Source organism: Cryptomeria japonica, chromosome 11 (genome assembly GCF_030272615.1).
Source record: "Cryptomeria japonica chromosome 11, Sugi_1.0, whole genome shotgun sequence".
Lineage (NCBI taxonomy): Eukaryota > Viridiplantae > Streptophyta > Pinopsida > Cupressales > Cupressaceae > Cryptomeria > Cryptomeria japonica.
The window spans coordinates 471,976,609-471,982,608 of record NC_081415.1 but is presented as its reverse complement, the minus strand read 5'-3'; positions in this window follow the sequence as shown (position 1 = coordinate 471,982,608).

Below are 6,000 nucleotides of genomic sequence, written 5' to 3'. Positions count from 1 at the left end.
ATATATATCAGTATACCGGTTGGTGTATGCATTTTTAATAAGGCTAAAATTGTTCTTTTTGGTATAACACTGATTCGCCCCCCCTCTCAGATTTATTGGATTCCAACAATAGTTTCCCTTCTTTTCCTTACCAGTGGATTAGAAATTGAAGTTTTAAATGCAAATTCTGATTTCTGAACACTTCCCCTCAAAACTATTTACTTCAAATGCAGTTAGTTTACCAATGATGGAGTCAAGAATTACCTTTGTTTTATCAATAGACTTTAGTTCCTGAATGTCTAAAACTCAGATAGTGTAGACTGGTAGAAGGGTTCTCAACACCTTGCTAACCACTGTGGTATCCTCCACTTTACCACCAATACTTTTGATCTCATCGACTATCTCCTTGATCCTCTGACCATACTATTGAATATTCTCACCTTCAGCCATCCGCATGTCATCAAATTTACTTCTCAGACTCTCTTCTTTGGCAATCTTCACATGCTCATCACTGCTATAGATATCCTAAAGTTACTTCCACACATCATAAGTAGGCTCCAAACCATGCACATCAGCATACTCTGAAGCAGACAAGGAATTGATAATGGCCTCCAATGCTTGATTATTCTCCCGTTGCTCCTTTTGATCATCAGACAGAATCCCACTAGGAAAGGTATATTTGGTAACAATATGTTCCCAATATTGACTTCCTAGACTCTTGATATAGGTCTTCATCCTATCACTCCAGATCTTGTAATTTTCCCTATTGAACTTCACACCTTCTTTCTTCATCATGTTCTTCTAGATCTTTACCTCAAGTTGTTAGACTTAGACACTAGAAGACCTGAAATGCTCTGATACCAATTGATGATATGATGAATCAATAAGTATTTGGACAACTACTCAGGGGGGTGGTGAATTAGTAGATAGAAAATATACTAAAATTTCACCAAAATCAAACCCAACCCATAAATCAATCACTGAACTAACCGATTCAAACACTGAACTATAAACTATAATTGCACTGTCAAGTTTACCGGTTGATTGGAATAACGAAATAACAGTGTAATGGATTTGAAACTCTCAAACCATATAACCAAAACATCAAAACACTTTACTAACATTAGTAAAAGCATATTTTAGATCACTTTCGGTCATCTTAACACATCTAAGTGTCTTTACTAGTTAATCAAATTAACCATATCAAAACATAATCACAAAAACCATTCACCACTTGACACAATAATTTTTGATGTGGAAACCCAAATTGGAATAACCATGGTGGGGATGAATACCCACAAGTATTCTAAACTCTTCTGAAGTTTACCCTATTAGGAGCCAAGCCATGTTAGCAGATTTACAAAAATGTCCAATTAGGAACATATCTGGTTAAGGACCATCCGGTTAAGGGATTGACTACAATACTCTGTTAAAGGCAATACCCTATTAGGAGTAACCTCAATAGAGGATTTGACATCCAAGCTAATGGATCACCTGGTTAGAGGATTTAGAAAACACCAAGCTTGTTAAAACTTACCTGGTTAAGGGATTTAACTGTTGTAATTGTTAGAGAACAACAGGGTTTTTGTTGATCTAGTAATAGCACTACTCTTCTTGATTAGTTCCTTTTCATGCTCCTATCTTCCTTCAAAACATTCTGCAGATACTCCTTCTAGTTCGGCAATCAATCACACTAACACTTAACCAAAAATTTCCAGCACTATTACAAAACAACTAATCAACCTTATAAGCAAAATAATAGGTCAGTAACACATCACAAAACCTAAGATCTCATAGAGATTACAAACAAATTGGTTCAAACATGACCGTTAGATCACATAGAAATCATCGATACATTGTCCAAGGCAACCTCAACCACACCTTGATCACCGCTCATCGAATCTTGTAACTCATTGCGCAGTTTCGGCTTCATGCAATGTACTCATTAATTCCCAAGATAAAACAATTATCTCTACACATTGAAAACCACTTTGAAACTCATCGTGTGCATCATGCATATGTGGCATAATCATCTTCGATAATCATTTGATCATAGATCAACACAATAATTTCACCAAGCTCCATTGGTTAGGGTTTGGTATATCAACAGGTAGGGTTACCGGTTGATCTTTCTACTTCAAGAGTAATACCAGTTTCCTTCACTGCTCAACTACTGGTTGCAAAACTGCGTCACTATCGGTTGCAATACAACTCCATTATCGGTTACAATTTAAATCAATGTCAACACTTATACTTCATTAATAAAATCTTCATGAAATGCCAACAAGTTCCTTAGGATAAGACAATAACAAAGTGTTTATCATGATAAATATCACCTTCATTTGTCGAGGGACCCATGTAAATTCTACTTATGTTGAATTCCCATTCTGTGATTTCTTTCTCAGTCTTGTCTATGTTGGGGTCAACAATCTCCAACACATGATGCTTTGTATATGTGTCCACAATCATCCTGGTCATTCGCCTTGCCCTTTTAGGTTTGGATGTTCCCCTAATGGACACTTTACTATATAAACTCTGATCTCAGTGACTGATGAATATTGTTTCCTCTATTTCTCAATTTATTTTTTGAGTCATGGGGTGGACAAAGTATTGATGGCAGCATCAGGTGTCCACATAGGAATATTATAGGTTAATGTTTGTGGATCTCTGTCATCAACTAGAGAAACTAGAGGATTTTGTTCTCCTAATCGATGAAGAAACTGAGTATCCTCTTCACGGGAGCTAATCTGCAAGGTTGTTATTTGCTTCTTTGGTGGTGTTATAGTGCTTGTTTCAAAAATAGATTTCAAGTTCTATTTTTTGTCAGGGGGATCATTATCTCCACCTGATTGTGAACCTACCTGAGATGCACCTATCTATGGTATCAATTTCCTTGCTTCCCTTTGAGAGGTTTGAAAAACTATATTGGTCTCCTTGGGTGTTCCCTTTTGTGATGAAGAGCTGAAATGAGTTTTAAACACGATTCAACTAGGCATGCAACCTATCTAGAACTTGAGAAGTTATAATTTTGACATCTATTTCTTCTTCATCTTTTGGCCATTGGAAAGGGGGAAAGATGGCATCTTGATACGATTTATCTATCATATTCGAGCTATCATCTGTAACATTTTCAGGAATAGAAGAAATAACAGTGAAATTCAACATTTGGCTTAAAGTTAGTCTCATGAAACCTCTTCTGAAAACTTCATTTTCATCAACAAATTCTTCCTAGAAATATTCTAGTTTGGGCATGTGCACATAGCGAGAAGCTCCATGAAAATTATGACTAATGTAACCCTTGCTATCAAAATGGGCCCTCATGGGTAGAGAATGGAAACCCAGCTCAACTAGAAGCTTATCAAAAAACTTTGCAAACTCATTGTTTTTGCATGAAAAGTGAGATAAGATCATAAGAAAAGAATATCCTTTCTTTCTTATTTGTACCTATTTAATATTCACAAAGGTCATTTGGCACCACAGTTCCAAGAAGACAAGATAATTAGAGGCATACCTGGGTAGTCTTAATGGGGCGTTCTCATAACCTCCAATTCTCAAGTATGTGAAGCTTTCAAACTAAATATAAAAGCTACCATAAATTTGAGTTAGGGCCATACCTTCTTCTGACATTCTCTTCTCAGGATTCCCTTCAATGTCTCTTATGACTATCATGAAGAAAGTGTCATGTACGTGAGAGAAATTTCGCATTCCTTCTCTTTTCTCTAGTTGGGGAAAACAATTATAGACAGCAACACCATCTGTTAGAATGCCTACTTGTCACAAACCTGGACAAGATACTCTCCTAGCAGCTAACACATAGGAAAGCATAGAGCACAAATGGAATTATCTCCTATCATTAAACTTTACAAGTTTCTCATGAAGGGAATCACATATTAACCTTACCTACTCAATCTCATTTCTATCATCACAAACAATAAGGACAAATTGACAATACATTCTTCAAAGAATTTTGTCTCAGGTCAGCCAACCACACAACAAAGAAAAATAATGATATCGATGATATCATCTTTGAACAACTTTGTTTTCATTTGGGAGGGCAACCTAGATTTACTGTGGTGAACGGTTTTCAACCATCCTTGAGGAATAGTATGCAAACACCATTCTACCTCTTTTTGAAAGAGCTCCCATCTTGTTTGACAAGACAAATTCACCTTCCCTTTTCTTTCAGGAATGTACAATGCAAGAGAAACATTATCTATTTCTATGTTGGCTATCAAAGTTTGATTCACGCTCCAAATTTCACATGAGTTAGGGTGATAATGTTGTACACAAGAGAGGACCAATTTCGGGCATGCAACGATAGAAGGATAACCCCCGACCTGGTTCTATTCTTTCACTTGAACACTCCATTGAGTTCACCAAAAATTTCTAATGCAAATGGCAAGAACAAAGGTCATGAATACATGAGAGGCCAGAGCAATTAATTCATGTGTTTCAAAAGTTGTCCTACTACCTTGAGATTTTAAATGATTTTTTTATTAATGTCTCATTCATTGCCCATTACAGAAAGGTACTTTATTGATGTCACCGCATGAGTTTCTAGTCTTTAGTCTACTGTTATCGGAATATTGATAAATCGTGTTCTTTAAGAACTGTGGAACAAAAGAAGTGTGTTGAAAAGTCCCTAATGTGTGATCAACCGATATAACTCATGAAGGACCTGTCGACATGATACTATTAGGGATCAAGTGGAACAAGTCTCAAAGACAATGAAACCTAGTGAGTTAAGCTTCTATTGCATAGTGATAAGCTAACAAAAATAGGTGGGGCCCCTTTTGGACTTAACCGATACTTGACGCTTGAAGAAAAGCTTGATCGATTGATTGGGTAAATTAAAAACTAAAGAAGTTAATGCATGGGATGAATATAGGAGGCTTATTGAATTAAAATGGGGATTTAAAAATAGCAAAAATGAGGGGTAACAAAGCCATCCTTAAATACAATGTATCCTAACAATCTTCCTTGATCAGTAGAAAATACACATTTTCTTGGGTTCAAAGACACCATATTCCCTGCACTTCATGAACACCTGCTCAAGATGGCCAAGATGGTTAGTTGTATGCTCGAATAAACAATTATATCATCAAGGTATATAAGTGAAAACTTCACTAATACACCCTTGAAATCCATGTCCATTGCTCTATCAAATGTGGCACTGGTATTGGTCAGCCAAAAAGGCATCTTACAATAAGCATAGGTACCCCACTAAGTAGTGAATACAATCTTGTATTGGTCTGACTCTTGGACCAAAATTTGATTGTCGCTTGAATACCAATCCAAGAATGAAAATCTTTCTGAGCCACTAACCTTTTGGAAAATTTGATCCATCGAAAGAAGGGGATAATGATCCTTAAAGGAGGCTCTATTGAGATCCCTATTTAGTCTACATATAATCTGATTTCCCCATTCTTTTTCTTTACAGGGACAAGGTTATCCACCCAAGAGGAGTGTTTGATAGGGAAGATGATATTGGCTTCCATGAGATTTCTTAACTCCTTCCTCATTAGTGGCTCAATTTTGGGGTTTATTGGCCTTTGCTTTTATTGAACTAGTTTTGCATCTAGGCTTAGCTCTATAGTATGTTAGGCTAAGTTAGGGTCAAAACCCTTCAAATATTCATAGGTCCAAGAAACTATGTCATCATATCTTTGTAAAAGCTCAAAAAAGGCCTCTTGTTTGGTTGAGGAATATACCTTTCCCAAATTTAGTGCCCTACCCTCGGCAACTGCAATTGGCCTATAATCACCCTTCTTTGCAGCCAGGTTCATTTTATTCTTCAGTTGATCATCCAATTTGAAAATGCCTTCCAAGGTAAGTAGACCTTTAGGTAGCTTTTTGGAGTTGAGTTGCATGATTTGATCTCCATATTGGTCTTGCAACATAGACTGATTCTTAGCAGGAAATTCTACTTCATTTTGCAAGAAATTGATAATCTGCTAATCACTTTCGAATACTTGCCAATTTGCTTGATAGTTTGGGATAGTAGGCCTCACAATGAGCCCG